Below are 18,631 nucleotides of genomic sequence, written 5' to 3'. Positions count from 1 at the left end.
GGAGTTTGAGAGCAGCCTGGGCAACATGGCAAAACCCCATCTCTAAAAAGAAGTATAAAAATTAGCTGTGAACGGTGGCACATGCCTGTAGTTCCAGCTACTGGGGAGGCTTAGGTGGAAGGATCACTTGAGCTTGGGAGGTGGAGGCTGCAGTGAGCACTACTGCACTCTGGCCTGGGTGACAGAGAGAGACCCTGTCTCAAAAAAAAAAAAGAGTTTCCAAACAACTGGGTCATTTATTACTAGATAAATTTATCCTGTGTTGTTACATGTGGAGAAATAAAAGCTAAGCTACAAAGTGGCCCCACAGTGCATCTTTCTGTTGGTGTACATCAGAAAGGGAAATGTCATCATGAGCATCCTCTTAAGATTTAGCAGCTATTGACCGGGTGCGGTGGCTCATGCCTGTAATCTCAGCACTTTGGGAGGCCAAGGCAGCTGGAACGAGGTCAAGAAATCGAGACCATCCTGGCCAACATGATAAAATCCCATCTCTACTAAAAATATAAAACTTAGCTGGGCATGGTGGCACATGCCTGTAGTCCCAGCTACTCGGGAGACTGGGGCAGGAGAATCTCTTGAACCCAGGAGGCAGAGGTTGCAGTGAGCTGAGATTGTGCCACTGCACTCCAAACTGGTGACAGGGCAAGACTCTGTCTCAAAAAAAAAAAAAAAAAAGATTTAGTAGCTGTTAATACTGTGCTCTTTACCTCAAAATTTCTACAATACTTGTAATTTTATCTTTAAGACAATAATTTTTTTTCCAATGTAAGACCCAAAATTCATAATAGAACCTGCACATTTCAGTGAACATGGCACATTATGGCTACTATGGTCTGAATGTTTGTGTCTACCCAAAATTCACATCTTGAGCCTGGGCACAGTGGCTAATGCCTGTAATCCCAGCATTTTGGGAGGCTGAGGTGGGTAGATTACCTGAGGTCAGGAGTTCAAGATTAGCCTGGCCAACGTGGTGAAACCCCATCTCTACTAAAATTATGAAAATTAGTCAGGCATAGTGGCACATGCCTGTAATCCCAGCTACTCAGGAGGCTGAGGCAGGAGAATCACTTGAACCCAGGAGGCGGAGGTTTCAGTAAGCCGAGATCACACCACTACACTCCAGCCTGGGTGACAGAGTGAGACTCCATCTCAAAAAAAAAAAGAAAAAAAAAAGAAAAAAATATATATCTTGAAATTTAATCCCCAAGCAAGTATTAAGAGGTGGAGCCATTGGGAGGTCATTAGGTCATGAGGGGAGACCCTCAGGAATGGAATTAGCACCCTTATAAAAGAGACCCCAGAGAGCTGCCTCACCCATCCCACCATGTAAGGATACAGTGAGAAGGTGCCCTATATGAAGCAGAAAGCAGGCCCTCAACAGAGGGCTGGTGCCTTGATCTTGGACTTCTCAGACTCTAAAACTGTAAGCAACACATTTCTGTTGTTTATAAGTTACCCAGTCTAAGGTATTTTTTCATAGCAGCCCTGATATGGTTTGTCTGTGTCCCCACCCAAATCTCATCTTGAATTGCAGCTCCCATAATTCCCACATGTTGTAGGAGGGACCGGGTGGGAGATAATTGAATCATGGGGGAGGGTCTTTCCCATGCTATTCTCATGATAGTGAATAAGTGTCATGAGAGCTGAAGGTTTTATAAAGAGGAGCTCCCCTGTACGATTTTTCTTCTCTTGTCTGCCGCCAAGTGAGATGTGCCTTTCACCTTCCACCATGATTGTGAGGCCTCCCCAGCCACATGGAACTGGGAGTCCATTAAACCTCTTTCTTTTGTAAATTGCCTGGTCTCGGGTATGTCTTTATCAGCAGCGTGAAAACAGACTAATACAAGCCCAAAAAAAGACAATGGCCAAACAAAACTTACTGGGTTTAATGCAAACCAACCCATTTAAAATGATCCAAAATACTTGCAAAATGATTGATACTGATTGAACTTAAATTCTCTTGATAATCTTGTATGTCTTTGAATTCAAAATATCAAAATAAGATCTAGTTACTTGAAACCTCTAAAGTTCCATGTCACTATCAGGGACACTGCTATGATTTTACATTATGCTCTGGGGACAGGGGGGTTTTAGGAAGCCCCCAAATTTCTAAATTCACCCAAGACATCCCAGAGAAGTAGCCACATGGTCCCTCGGGTTAACTTCCTGGAGTCATTGATTTTGCATCATGCCTGAGCTACGTGGTCAAAGTAAAGAGGGCTGAGAGGGACTATAACAGCTACATTTTCTGATCCAGCAAGTGAAGGAGCAGCCCAGGCCCCATTCAGGTGCTTCCTTCGCTGTAGGAAAAATTAGACCTCTGGTCCCATCTCCCTCTTGCCCCTCCCCTACTCTTTCCACATCTAAACAGCTGCCTGACTTAGAGGGAGGGCGAAGGGAATGTGAAGTTAGAGAGGGGAGGGTTGGCGCAGCACGGCAGGTCGCCGAGAAGGCCACAGAGGCAGTTCTATGTTACAAGTCAGATGGAATAAATGAAATTTTTGAAAGTTTCCTGGGGTTATTAATTTTCTTAAGAAACCATAGAAAACATGACTATCAGGTTTCATTAGCAAAGCTTACCCAGCTCTGAAGACATACAGTGTTTTTTTGTTTTGTTTTGTTTTTCTTTTTTTGAAATGGAGTCTCGCTCTGTCACCCAGGCTGGAGTGCAGTGGTGCACGCTCACTGCAACCTCTGCCTCCCAGGTTCAAGCGACTCTCCTGCCTCAGCCTCCTGAGTAATGTAGCCCAGGCTGGAGTGCAGTGGCGCGATCTCAGCTCACTGCAACTGCCATCTCCCTGGTTCAAGCAATTACCTTGCCTCAGTCTCCTGAGTAGCTGGTATTACAGGTGCACACCACCACGTCCAGCTAATTTTTTTGTATTTTTAGCAGAGATGGGGTTTCACCATGTTGGCCAGACTGGTCTCGAACTCCTGACCCCAGGCAATCCGCCCACCTCGGCCTCCCAAAGTACTGGGATTACAGGTGGACATACTATATTTAAGAAGCACAAACAAGGTTTTACATCCACCCCAACAATCCCAAACTAGATCTGCAGACTCACATCTGCTCATATCTTAGCATCCATGTACGGGGCCCATGCATTCGGGCTTCTGTGATTACCAGCTAACATGGTATGGTCCCCTAGGAATCTGCTTGAAGCAGCTAGGTAAGAAGCACCTTTCAAATCAGTTTTGGGCTACATGTAATCCTGAGCTGCACACTCATTAAAAACTTTTCAAGGAATTGCTTTACACCTTGCAAACATGAACTTGAAACTATCTTTCACACTGTGGCAATTGTTTACAAAGACAGCTGCAAAGTGTCCTCCCATCCCTTCATGCATACCCTTTGCAATGTGACTCTACAGCTTCCTGATCAAGAAGAAGTAGTGTCTATTTCTTCACCCCTTGAATCTGGGCATGGCCATGCAACTTTCTTTAGCAAACATGATGCAATTCGAGGCTTGAAAAGCATTGTGCATTGTGAGTTTTCCTCTAATGGCTACTGCTGGAATCCTGAAGACTTGATGTGAATAAACCCTGCTAAATACTGGAAGACAAGTGACCCAGCCGACAGTCATCCCTAGCACCAGACAAATGAGGGAGGTTACCTTACACTATCTGCTCACACTCCAGCCATCTAGCCCCAGGTGACACCAATAGCACTGTCCAGACAATTCCAGTCCAAATCTGGTGAACAAATTAAGGGGTGGTTGTTTTGAGCCTCTATGGTTTGGAGTAGTTTATCATTCATCAACAAATAAGAGACACACAGACCAATTTTTCCGCCTGCATAAGACTGGACACTGTGAAAATAAAAGGACGAAAGGAACTGTTGTCCATAAGCAATTAAACGTTTCTTGCTTGCTCACCAACATAGATTACACAGGGTCTCTTGGTTATTAACAACAAATTGGAGTGAGCTCTCGCTGCTGCTGCTGTTCTTGTTATGTAAGTTCACCAATCAAAACAAGTGTTTTCTAAAGACTGTCCTGGTGGTATTATTTTCTACCATTTTCTAGGAACTAGTCTAAAAAAATCTTCTAAATCAGCAAACCTCCAGAAGCCTCACAGTCTTCCTCTACAACTGAATAAAAAGCTTAAGACTTGGTAAAAAGGAAAAAACAAGTGTTATCGTACTTCTATCAAAATATTGACTGAAGGAACTCAAAAAGCTTCAACATTGCTGTCCATGAAAGAGTAATATCACCTCCAACCTTGAAGCAACAGAAGGTGGGATCATCGGCTTTATTTAGAATAAGACAAATATGGATTTAAATCCTGGCTCTACCATGTTTATAGTTGGAAAACTTGAGTATTCAAAATAGTTGGGATAACAGTTAACATTTATTAAGTGTTTATCACGTATCAAATATTGTACCTGATAACCGATATCATATAATCTGTACAACAAATCCATGGGAGAGGTTCTATAAATATTCCCATTTTACATCAGGCTTACAGAGATTAAGTAACTTCCCAAGAAAAACACCCAGTATATATGATAGGGCCTGAATTTGAACCCAGGCAATATGATTCCAGAAAGCATCTTCTACAATATTTCAGCACGCTGTCTTTCAAGTTATATAAGGTAGTAACTTGTTCTTCATTAATTTTTAAAATTTATTGAGTTACTGATTCATTGATTCAGTCCTTCTAAAAATGTTTAAGGAGCACCTCCTATATGTGAAAGATCTGAAGAGCTGGAGGACATCAATGGTAATATTGCTGTTGACTTCATAGGGTTTCAAATTTAGAAGGTAAAGGAGATTATAATCAAATAACTCAGTCTCTCCCTACATCAGCACACCATGAACCCTGTTTTCAGATTGACCTTTTCCTGTTGGAGATCGATGTCACTCCTTTGTCTGAAATCCTCCTCCAGGATTCTGGTGGTTTGAAAATATGTCCACAAATTATTTGATATTCCTCTCTTCAAGAAGCGGACCTTAATTCTCCTCTCCTTGATTGTAGCCTGGACTTAGTGAGACTTCTAATAAATAGATTGAGGTGGAAATGATAGTGCATAGGAGGGCAAAAGTGTGGACAGCAGGTAGGAAGTCTCTCCTTAATGAAACTCTAAGAGTTTCATTTCTTATTTGAAATCAGTACAATCTTCAGATAGGGAGCTACAGAGGAGAACGCAGGGACCAGGCTAGGAGGCGTTTAACACCCTTTTTATATGAATGAATACACCCAGATGTACTGTCAGATGCCAACGACACTGGGCTTCTATTTCCTTTCTTAACTATGGCATTCCTAGAGAAAAAGGAGGGAATTAAAGGAGGTAACTATTTTTAAAGAGTCAAGAGATTCCAACAAAGTAACAAAGGTTGCCTCTGTATATTTTTAATTGCAAGAATTACTCTTCCCTAGGAAAAAGAAATTACTGCCATTTCTCAACGAATTATGGTGTCGCATCTTTGCCCAAGTGCAAATACTTTGGGGTCGATACGTTCGAGTTCACAATGGAACAATTTACCCATCCAATTCTAAGGGGGAACGTGAATTGAAGTAGGTATTTTTGTAGGTGAGAGTTTTAATGAAAATATGCCATCTCATTTCTAGAGCATTGACACTTAATCGTCTAATTATTCCTGGCATGAAAGAAACAAAGTTAACATCCAATCAAGGCAGAAAGAGGAGCCAACAGAGCTCCGAATGAAACAAATGTTTTGAATTTTATAAATAGTTTTGAACTATGCCATTTTATTTTGGCTGGCAAACAATAAGATTCTTAACACATGAAATTAGACCCATTGAAGAACGAAAGAGGATCGCAGACGAATGCCAAGTTGTTCAACAAGAAATCATGAAAAACTTGGCAGCAGCTACGACTCTCTTGGGGACACCACAGGTCTCTAAAAGTAAAGTTAGCAGTAACTACTTGGCAATCAGGAAAAATAAGAAGGACTTCTACAAGGACAGAGGGCCCTTGGGCTTCATCAGCTTATAATAAATAGCATTTCAAAAGTAGCACTTTTCAGAGATAATATATAAATATTTTAAGTAGCAAATATAGGTGTGGGCTATTTTTTCCGGTACCATGTCCAGAAAATTTGCACATACACATCAAACTCTGCATCTGGGGAATCTGTTTTATTGTGATGTTTGCATTTTTAAACAATGTGCCTGACCTATCTGAGGGTTAATATAACTAAATGGAGCCTATTTGCTGTTTATTATTTATAGAAGATTCACTTTGGATTAGGGCTTCTCAAGACATTCGAGACATTTGCGTTTGAGCTGCACTGAGAAGTGTTCCCGGATAGCTCCCAGCACCGCGGCAGGCAACAAAGTGACAAGTGAGAATATAGACCAATCTATGTCCTGCACTTTTATGAAGGGTAAGATGAAAGTTGGGTTCTTTCCTCCACATAAAGGCCACAGGAACGAGAGAGAAGGGCTTGGCACTCGCCTCTGTCTCATAAGCACAAACGCGGGTTCTTAGAGTACCATAAAGGAAAGCCCAGCAAGTCAGTGTAAACAGTCCCTCTCTTCGGTTAGGATTTCAATTACCTTACACAAAATAAAATATCCACCTTCCATTTACAAGATTTTCTTCGAAATCCTTTGCCTGCCTTACAACTGCTAAAGAAAGTAACCTGTGAGTTTCCACATCTCCTGGTGGATTATCAAACACCTACAAATGACTCTCAGGGTAAGAGCAAACAAAAGGAAACTATATAAGAATTAGTACCAAAATCAGGTCTGCTCTCAAGCCTGTCAATTTCATGGTCCAATTCTGGACAAAGGTGTCTCCAACTCTGCTGACTCAAATAAACATGATGGGGTATTTCGTTTTAGTTAAAAAAAAAAAAAAAAATTGCCAGGCACAGTGGCTCATGCCTGTAATCCCAGCACCTTAGGAGGCCAAGGCAGGCAAATCACTTGAGGTCAGGAGTTCAAGACCAGCCTGGCCAACACGGTGAAACCCCGTCTCTACCAAAAATACAAAGATTAGCTGGGGGTGGTGGCGCATGCCTGTAGTCCCAGCTACTGGGGAGGCTGAGGCAGAAGAATCGCTTGAACTTGGGAGGCAGAGGTTGCAGTGAGCCAAGATCATGCCATTGCATTCCAGCCTGGGCAACAGAGTGAGGTTGTCTCAAAATTTTATTTTATTTTATTTTATTTTATTTTATTTTATTTTATTTTATTTTATTTGAGATGGAGTCTTACTCTGTCACCCAGGCTGGAGTACAGGGGCATGATCTCGGTTCACTGCAAGCTCCGCCTCCCACGCTCAAGCGATTCTTCTGCCTCAGCCTCCTGAGTTGCTGGGACTACAGGAGCCTGCCACCATGTCTGGCTAATTTTTGTATTTTTAATAGAGACATGGTTTCACCATATTGGTCAGACTGGTCTTGAACTCCTGACCTTTTGATCCACCTGCCTCAGCCTCCCAAAGTGCTGGGATTACAGGCATCAGCCACTGTGCCCGGCCAAAAATTTTTACGAAAAAACATCTGTTTTCAGGTTCTTTTCATTGAACAGGTAAGAGTGGATGGCAAGAATGGCCCCTCTGTGCATTTTTCCAAGTCTTTGTGCTGAGAATATGAACTTCTCTCAGTGGCCATTGGCCCACTCTCCACAGCACCTCTCTCCTTTTTTCATTATGGTAATGAATGTTGGAAGCTCTCCAAAATGCAAATTCAAACTGACAGTGACAAATATGAAGCAAAAGGCCAAATGATGATTAAACCATTTACCGACCAATGGAAGAAACAGCCATGATTGACCTGAGAACTCAAAAAGCCAAGTGCTCCACTAAGCTGAGGCAATTGAGAGCCATGGTGTGGCTAACTCCAAGCCAGGCCAGGGTAACTTGCTCAGAGGCACAACGCTGCCTCCTTATTGCAGACCCATTTACATAAGGGATTACAAAAGAGCTGTATAGTTAAGAGCAAGCTACTCCTTCTATTATCCCCCAATAGGGTGGTACCAGTCAGTAAATATTTTTCAATAGCTCTTTTGGCCAAATATATCTACACTATTTTTTTTTCTTTGCTTAAAAATGACGATCTCAGAGCACCCAACTGGCTGAGACTAAATAAAATGTTTTATAATAATCTCCTCTTATTTGTCATTTCCCTCTTGATAGATGAAAAAAAACACCTTTAAAGAAATCAAATTGCTTGCCCAAGACCACAGAACTAGTCAACAGAAGGTCTAGGATTCAAAGTGAGGTTTTCTGGCTTTGAGTCCTGGTCTTTCTCTAGAAGGGGAAAAGAACAGGGAGAAAAGGGCATATGTTTGGGGTCCAACCTAGTTCCATTTATTAGCAGTTTTGTCATTTCAGCTGTCATTTCCAAAATAGGGGTAATATGACCTACTCCCTTTCCACCCAGGGCTGCCAAGAGAATGCGAGTAGATGGCCTTTGTGAAGGTCTGAATACAGGGCAGTGCCTGGCTCACAGCAGGTGTTCAGGAAGTGCCTGATCCCTCTTCCCTGTCTGATTCTAGGGTACCCATTTGTCTCAGTATCTCCACTGCCTTCTCTCCCACTCACACCCAGGCTCTGCAAGAAGGAATCAGCTGGGTAAGGGGCCCAAAGGACAAAGCAGACACAGGAGCAACAAAGGAGAGGGAGTAAGGAAGGTGGAAACTGTCTTATGCCAAGAGATAACTTAGACTTGTCCTGACTATAATTTGGGTTCTCCACAAAAAAGGGTAAGAGGGAAACTGCAGCTCAAACCCACTGGGGACTCTGAGAGATGATATATTTCATGCCCCAGAGTAATTCCAGCCAAGGGCAGAGGTAGAGTGTGTCCGCTAAACCTTCATTTGTCATTGGTTGAGGGCTTTCAGTGGCATCAACCCTCCGCCAATTCAGGTTTTTCCCACTCTGGCCAAGGACATGCAGCCAGAAACAAACAAACAAAAACGAGTAAGTCAGGCAGAGAGTTAGTAATGAGTAGCCTTCAGTGGAGAGAGGTGAGTTCCCCATAAACTACAGGCAGAACACCATCAGGGTCTGCCACAGTAACTCAAGATTCCTTTCAAGTAGTAAAGAGGTGGATATAAGAGTCATACCTACAGACTCATCCTGAAGCTGGCACTGTGACACATACACTTTTGTGGAGGCTGTTGGGATAACCTTGAGCCAAGGAAACAGTGTGTTGGGTTGGGTCAAGATTCTGAACCAAAGAGTCATACATAAAAGGTATGTTAAGCTATCTCTAACTCTCAACCATTTAGCCTAGAAAGCTCTTCATACAATTTGGTGGTGAAGATACACCAACAGGGCCTGAAAGTGGCATGTTGCTCAGCTCCAAATTCACTGCTTTCCCTTGTGTGGGTTTATATGTAATGTCAGCCCCGTCAAAGCCAGCAGATTTGTGACCCTGGTAAGTGGCAGTCTGATTTATTCTCTAGCCCTTTTCCTTCTTCCACAGCAATCCCCACACAAAAATCCTTCCTTAACTTCCATTCTATCTGCTTGGCTGTGGCTTTCATATCTTTGGTCTTCCCTGAGACTTCTGGAAAGTGAAGAGGCTATTTAAACATAGGTTGTGAGGTAGAAATGAAGTGTTGATGAACTCCAAGCTTAAATTATATAACAATCAATAGTGAGCATTTTATCTAGCATGTAGCAATTAATTCTAATAGCATCTGCTTGCTTACAGACCATCAAAAAGGGATACAATAGTTAATTTAGAAAAGAAAGGAGAAAAAATTTAGAAAAAAGAGAAAATGGGGCAGATTCATTATTTATAAATTTTTTTTTTGTTGGAGAAATTACAGAAATGCAGAATAGGAAAAAATATTTTAAGTGAGTTAGTTCTTAGAAAGACCAATTCTGATATCACTTATTCCTGGTTTATTTCAAGACAAATGATTCTGTGGCATTAGGAAAACACCTATCATCTTTCTGAATTCTAACCTCTTTTTTTTTTATTTTTAGCAATAATAAACAATCTGGAAAGTAGATATCATGTGAGTGTCACGACAAATGTAAGGTGCTTAAAGTATTTGGAATGGACAAAGTTTTGGAAAATAAAGAGTTTTGTCATAAATTCAGGTATAAAGAGAAATGAATCACAGTTTCAAAACACAGATGCAGGCTGTTTCATTTAGTACATATACTGACCTGTTACTGAATTATTAAAATATGTTCCCAATTATTAATTACATTTTTTACTGGATAAATCACTGATTCAACACTGTTCCCAAGTTGCTATATACCTGACAATGAAATTCAAGGTGAGTCATCCCCCAGTCTCCAAGTCATTGATATGCAAATACAGTGAGGAAGTTCTTGTTTTTGTTTCATATACCCAAGAATCAAGACTTGGCTTAAAAGTCTACATTAAGTTCACAGTCTTGACCTGGATATGTGCTAAATTCCAGTTTTAAAATATTTCTGCTTTATTTGTCTACGTACTAAATGTCTTCTTAAAAATGTTTCACCACTTTTATTCTGTGGTCACAAAAAAAAATAGAAACAATTCTGAATCATTTATGGATCTATAAATACATACTGTTATGGTTGTATGCATGGGCTGGAAAACACATGTTTATTTCCAAGCTCTGTTTGTGGAGACAGCCTATAAGCAATGGTACTACTGTAGTGAACACACTAGAGCCCAGATTTTGTTTTCTACAAAATCATTTATCCAATGAAAGGCACCAGGGCTCCTTAAATCCAAGATGAGTGTGGGGTATCTTGTAGTGCCAGAGCATAAGAGACAACTCAAAAAGAGGATAAGCCATACCAAAAAAAAAAAAAAAAAAAAAAAAAAAGAAGGAAATGATAAAGTTTTAAGTTTAGTTAATTGTATTGTATCAATGTCAATTTCTTAGTTTTGGTAATTGTACCATGGTTATGGTACAATTCCCAATGGCCAAAACTGGAACAATTTGAAAAAAAAATTAATAGTATCTATAGAACAAAATAAACCTCCATGAATTCATATTGGTATGAATTAATAACTGAATAAATAAAAAATGGAAGAGAAAGGATAGCTCTTATTTTCAGAATAATGCCAATTACTTAATGTGGAAGAAATAAGACAAATAGAAAATTACCATTAGAACACCATATTAAGAATTGTTGGAGGTAAGGCCCACTGATGGATGCTAATATCAGTGGGTGAAAATTTGAGTCTCAAGAACTCAAAATATTTGATATCACCAAGGGAAAATTAATAGCTCTGCAAGGGAGAAACCCAATAGTTACCATCTTAACCAAGAAACCAAGATAACGTCATCAGTAATAAGACATATTTCTGTCACATACCCCATCATATGATAGACTAAGAAGGATGCATTACCTCCAGGGTATTCCTGCCAAAATTATATGAGCTCAATGTAATCATGGGTAAACAGTGGAAGAACCCAAGTTGAAAAGGCATTCGACAAAGTAACCGATCAGTACTCATCAAAACCGTCAAGGTCATGGAAGTTAAGGCCTGAGGAAATGTCACAGATAGAAGGAGACTAAGGAGTCATGGCAACTTAATGCAACGTGGGGTCCTGCACTGGGTTCTGGAGCAGAAAAAGGACATTAGTGAAAAAACCAATGCAATTCAAATACAATTTTTTTTTTTTTTTTTTTTTTTTTTTGGAGATGGAGTCTTGCTCTTTGCCCAGGCTGAAGTGCAGTGGCACGATCTCGGCTCACTGCAACCTCCGCCTCCTGGGTTCAAGCAATTCTCCTGCCTCAGCCTCCCAGGTAGCTGGGATTATAGGCACCCGCCACCACACCTGGCTAATTTTTGTATTTTTAGTAGAGACAGGGTTTCACCATGTTAACCAGGATGGTCTCAATCTCTTGACTTTGTGATCTGCCCGCCTTGGCCTCCCAGTCAAATACAGTTTTTAGTTAATTGCATTGTATCAATGTCAATTTCTTAGTTTTGGCAATTTACCACAATTATGCAAGATATTGAGAGGAAGCTGATACTGGGGGTGTGTAAGGAAACTCTCTCTGCTATGTTATAACTTTTCTCTAAGTCTGACATTATTTGAAAATAAAAAGAAAAAATAGATATAAAATTAAATATAAAATGACAGATGAACATATTTCCCAAATATAAAAGAGCAATGTTTTGTGGACTGCCTGTCTGTCTCAGTCACGTCCCCTAGTGGTGTGTGTTTCTGAATTGTTTTTACTTTGAAAAGCTTTTCATACAGGGCAAAATTTAGATCGCCAAGTTTTTTATTGCAGGACTTTAATTAAAAATTTCTGTCAATATCTATCCAGGGAAAACAGTCATGCTGTCTATTTAAGAAAACAGACGCACTAGCTAGCATTTATTAAGTGCTTACTCTCCCAAATGCCATTGTATGTGTATTAATTCATTTAATCTGCTCAACAACCCTATGAAGCTGACATTATTATTATTCCTATTTTCACAGATGAGAAACAGTTAAATCACTTGTTTTAACTGATAGATCCCCAGGTGGTACCTCTTGCTTGCACTTGGACACACCAATGACCCTGCCTGTATAACAATGTCAGGGCCACCCTAACAGTTCCAGTCTGTCTCAAGTTTGGAAGACAGAAAAAGACTACAGGATAAAAAATTTGGGGTTAATATTAAAATGATAACAAGGATGTTGTTACATGGCATATACTGAACATTAAAAAGCATTCCTGGCTGGGTGCAGTGGCTCATACCTGTAATCCCAGGACTTTGGGAGGCCAAGGCAGGAGATCGCTTAAGCCCAGGAGTTTGAGACCAGCCTGGGTGACACAGTGAGACCCTGTCTCTACAAAAAAATTAAAAATTACCTAGACATGGGCCGGGTGCGGTGGCTCACGCCTGTAATCCCAGCACTTTGGGAGGCTGAGATGGGAGGATCATGAGGTCAGGAGATCGAGACCATCCTGACTAACATGGTGAAACCCCATCTCTACTAAAAATACAAAAAATCAGCCGGGTGGGAGGCTGAGGCAGGAGAATGGCGTGAACCTGGGAGGCGGAGCTTGCAATGAGCCGAGATCACGCTACTGCACTCCAGCCTGGGTGACAGAGCAAGACTTGTCTCAAAAAACAAAATTAGCTAGACGTGATAGCACACACTTACGGTCTCGGCTACTCGAAAGACCGAGGTGGGAGGATCGCTTGAGCTGGGAGGTCAAGGCTGCAGTGAGCTGTGATCACGCTACATGCTCTAGCCTGGGCAACAGAGAGAGGGAGACCCTGTCTCAAAAAAAAAAAGACAGAAAGAAAAAAAGCATCCCTCTCTTCTAAAAAGTTGATGTTACTGAGAATCCTGTTCTCACCTAAATTATATTCCAACACCTGCCAGCCAGATTTTAAGAAGTAAAATAGACAAACCTTACTAAGTGATCAGAGACTTACAAAGCTTAACAGGGCTTTGTAAAATATGTTGATCTTTCATACAATTATAAATTTAGATAATTCCTCAAGCGTGTGTTACTTAATGAATGGCAACAATTTCTGCTATTAAAGAAAATATATTTAAAGAATTTGTAGAACACATGTTATTTTCTTAATACACCTAAAGTCTATTATGTAAATACATGGTACATTTTCTGAAACACACATTATTTACCCAATAGATTAGGTGTTTAGTGAAGAAGCTATTACAGACTATTGGATAAACAGATATGTAGACCATTTTCAATCAATTATTTAAAACACATGCCATTAAAAGTTTATTAGCATGATTATTTTTAAAGAATCACCACTACGATTATTAAAGCAATCAAGGTTCTAGGGAAATAATTAAAACATAACAATAAGTAAACAATTTGAATTCCAATACATGTAAGGATCACATCACAAGTGCAAGATGTACTTTTATTTTTTTAGTAACTCAAATGTTTAATCTCTCTCCTCAAAACACCAGCTGAATTGGCCTTACTGTGAGCGACATCTTTGGTCAAAATTAGTTTTCTAAAATTGCTGATTTCATACCAAAAGCTTGTGACAGGTCTTTTCTTAAGCAAAGGACACCGTTCTTTTAAACTTGCCCTTATTTATTTCACAACAGAAGAATGAGTTTTATCCTGCAGCCTCTCTTCTGGTTTGTGTGTTCATATAGATCACATCCCACACCACACCCAAGGGAGATGCAGAAGTTTAAATGGAAGGGAAAATAATGAACAAATATCAGAGGTCCACCTTCATGAGCATAAGCCTCGACAAGAAACAAGCAAAACAAAGTCATCTGTGATTTTAAAATAAATAAATCAAGTGATGTTGGCTTTCTTGTTACTGTTATTGTTATTACAAGACAGTATTCCTTCAATTTCAGTAGCTTTTAAGCAAACTGGCAAATGTTTCTAAATGTATTTGCGAACATTAACAACACAAACAAAAGATTCTAATTATATTGCTTAAAGTCTTCAAAAATGTCCTGGACATAAAACTCAAAATTCCTGTACCATGTTTTACCCTCAAAAGAAAATGAGTTAAATTAGAAAACCATGAAACAGAGGATTGATAATGGAAATGCCCACAGAAGGCAGGCTGCAATTGTTCTGCCACTGTAATACAATCTATTCCAGAATAATTTTTCTTTTTATTATTTCATTAAGTTGTATCTCACTAAAGTTCCTCTTAGGATCTCTCGGCAGCACCAAATATTTCATTGAGAAAACGATAAATCACTGGCCTAAATTACAATTTAATTATAAACGCCTTTGCCTTCTAATGCTGCCTAGGACCTTTTACCCTTCTACATAATTCTAAAAAATGACCCCTGTCATAATTTCCTTCACTAGAATAATATGGAGAGATCTAATCCTGAATCCTGCTGTCTTATAATTTAATATAAGAAGTAATTATTATTCAAAAGATAATGTTGCAGATATTGAAAATATTCTGAAGTTTGAGTCGTAAAAAAAAAAAAAGCAGAAGAAATCTTAGGTATGTGGGTGATTTCTATCACTGCATCCATAAAAAAAGCAAGGAGAAGAGAAGTAAAAGGGTTTTTAATGGAAAAATATTAGAATCTATACACAGCTGATGTTTTGCATCATGTGAAATGCAGTTATATAGTCTTCAAACCATGGTTAGAAATGAAATGCCTCATTTCCCAAATCAAGGAGGTGGAGAGTGCAGTGATGACATGAGCAGCAATTTCTTTAAGTTCAGAGTCTGCTTTAGTGCTATGGGTAATAACAACTGCATGCCCCGTTCACACTCACTATGGGAGAATTTGGGTGGCAAAAGACTGCTATAGCAAAAGGGGAGGATAGACCCAAGTGACCAAGTAGAAAAGTCCTGAGCTGAAACGTAAGGACACAGCAAAGAGAAGGGGCTGCCTGGGGGCTGCAGGCATGGGGACATTTGATTGGCAGCATCAGCACAGCCCAGGTGGGATATACAGCAGACAATCCTGACCTCCCCAGCAGTGTTTCAAAACTGTGATGAGTGGCGGTGTTTTCTTCCAGGATTCACAGACAGGTAAACAAGAGCAAAGAACAGGTCCCTGTAGATTTGTGGAACCTTCCTCAAAATTGACATACTCTTTAAGCCCAAATGAGCAGGAATAAAACTCGCATGAGATTAGTGCCCCTGAAATCTCACCTGTGCAGTTATCAGCCCCTCCACAGTGAGCTGCCACAGCACAGGTGAAAAGTCAGTGGGACTGGTGGAAGATTCCTCGTTATATGTGGCCTGAAAAGATAAGACAGCACAGAATTCAGGGGCTGGGTCCCATAGATGACTATAAGGTAGGACTTCAGTGGAAAACTCAATTGAATTTTCTAATACCTGTACAAAAAGAGGGGAAGACAAAGAGTTTCTTTTAAATTACAGATGTTCTTCAGATCACATATCTAAGAGCTAATTCCACCGTGCCAAACTGTAGGAAATAAAGAGAGTCCCCTCTCACCTTGTTTCCACCAAAAAATTCAAGTGATGGTGAAATGAACCTCACAACCACCTAATGGTGTAGGTATAATTATGGAAGGAACATTTCGATAGCTCAGTAGAGGCAGCGATGACAGTGATGGTGGTGACAGCGAAAGAGGAGAAAGAGCTGAGAGAAAACAGAAAACAAAAAGTGATTCAAACGGAATGACACCTCTTGCCACCCAATCTTAGACTAGTCAGCAGTCCCCTATGCAGCTCAATAAACATCAAACTAAACAGGAACGCAGTGGCTGCTTTCCTGCCTCTTTTGTTTTGCTTTGTTTTCTTTTTGCTTTGGGAGCAGTTCGTTTAAGATGTAATAAATTGGAAGGGTGCCTCCCCCTCCCACTCCTGATCCCTCCATAAATCTCAGGACAGTACAAATGAGGTATGTCTCATTATGGACAGAAAGGGCCTCCCTAGGCAGGGACATCCGTGACTACCATTAAAACAATCATTAAAAATAACAACCCAACTAAAGAAAAAAGTCAGTCATTTTTTTAAAGGATATGTATTAATTAGCCAATAATATTAAAAAATAGGTTTGGTTGAATTCAATTCCACAATGCAAGAGAAAGCAAAAAAAAAAAAAATTGATGTGGGAAGGGGAAGGTTTATAGGACAAAGGTCTATAATTTCCTACAGCACCAGCAGAGAGAGTCATGAAACGGTACCCATAACGAACCAGTAATAAAGAAGTGTGCAGAGATCGGTAGACTGTGCCTACCTGCATCATTTCATGAGTAAGAAAGATTTAAGAGTCCCGGGAGGTGCCCGGCAGACACTGGACTGGACTTTCCAATAACTAAACAAAAGTACATTAAGGTGGACACACAGGTAGATGGATAGGAGAGCACAGACAGGCAATCTTCAGGTTTAAGATGCACTAACAGTTTTCTGCTTCACGGTGGTACGTTTTCGAGGGATCCGAGTCGTAACGAGGCCTGCTGAGTGTGTTAAAAGTAGGGGAATAAAAAGCAAGGTGAAAGCATCAGGGAGCCCTGTCAACGAAGCCAGTTCTATCTCTGTGGCTAACTCTCATCATGCCCACCCATATTTCAAATTATTTAGCAGCGTTAACATCAGATTGCAAAGTGTACACATCTGTAGATGTGAACTACGTACAAATTTGTCTTCTCATAGCAGTCACAAAGAAATGGAAATTATATAATGTCAGACAAGATCGGGCGCGTTCAGGGTGGTATGGCCGTAAACAGAAATTATACAATTTCAGATTGAACAATTTCAGACTGAAAGAGTGAGCACTCTTTGGTCACTTCTTCTACCACATGAATCCCAATATTAAATAAATACATAAACATCTACCGTTATTAAGTGACTTTCTCCCTGCAACACTAAGGTTGGAGGGATTAGAAGTCATAGTTCCTGAAGAACGAGTAACCATTTTTTCACCATACTACTGTTCTTCAAGGAATAAACAAGAAATTGCTTTCACAGAACACTTCAAACATAGAATAAAGAAAATGCAAGATTAAAAAATAAAATGAGGTTAGACACCAATTGTTTTAAAGTCATTATGGCAACACTTCATAGAGAGAAGCTACTCATTGGCTAATTTCCAGCATGTTACCCAGACAGCAGCACTGTACCGCACATAAGATACTGCTACTGACAGGCTGATGTATGTATGCTGTTCCTGCCTTGTCATTTACCCTTATGAGAAAGAGGAACCATTCTTATTATTTGCCTTAATTTTGGTTGTTCCAGAAGCAGATCTAGGAACAAGGATTTAATTGTAAGTAGTTTATTTTAGGATGATCCAAGAATTCCTGGTAAGGAGGTGGGACAGTAAGCCAGAGGAGCTGGGGGATAGCCAAGAATGATTTGTGATCAAGCCAGTTACCACTACAGGAAACTGAACTTCATTCCTGCTAGGGAGCTCTGGGAGCCAGTGTAGAAATACACCTCCAAGCTGTCCCACCTGAGAGGTGAGGAAGCTCCAGTACTTATTTAATGGTTCAGTAGTGTGCCAGCAATATGTTCCCCAGTAGGAAGTCAAAGGAGTCCTGATTTGTAGCATTTGCCAATGACCATGGTGTAAATACTCCCACCATGGCTGATTTCAATCTAGCAACATAACATCATGGAGTATGGAGTTGGGAAGAGAAGTGTAAATACCATTCAATAGTATTTCCGACTTACAAAAGACATAACCTTAAGACAAGAGCATACAGAATAGTAAAATGTAGTAAAATAATTACAAAGTGATTATTGATTATCTTTGCTTTTAATATAATTTAATTATAAATGTATGTCACTTAATGTTTAATAATGGCCGTGTTTAGCAACCAACATGCAAAATTCCTGAAAATGTAGCAATCAGAGCATGCAAGCCAGTAAGAGCGGGCTCCAACCCATTATTACACAAGTTCCCCTCAGTCACTGGTAGCAGGAGTCTCCCAATGGGGGATTTCAATCCCCGGCACTTCTGGTCCAGGGTGAAAGCAGCAAAGGGAACCCCAGAGGCCAGATGAAGCAGGAGCTGGCCATTGGACCTTGGGCCAGTATACTCTGCTGCTGTAAAGGTGAGAAGATATGGATAAGCCCCAGCAGAATTTGCTACTACCTTGAATTCCAGAGCGGCCATATTTCCTATAAGGCCTTGAAGTATTTCCTTATTGTTTTCTGTGGAGTTGCTTCTTCTCACCTGGAGCAATTGAGTCCTTGGCTAGACACACATTTCCTCCATGCTTATTAAGTTCTAAACCCATAATCACTGAGTTGCCCTGCCCTGTGCTTTAACATTGAGTGTGCCCCAAACAATTCCATCC

The sequence above is a fragment of the Macaca nemestrina genome, chromosome 18 (genome assembly GCF_043159975.1).
Source record: "Macaca nemestrina isolate mMacNem1 chromosome 18, mMacNem.hap1, whole genome shotgun sequence".
Lineage (NCBI taxonomy): Eukaryota > Metazoa > Chordata > Mammalia > Primates > Cercopithecidae > Macaca > Macaca nemestrina.
Note: the sequence above shows the minus strand (reverse complement) of the source record.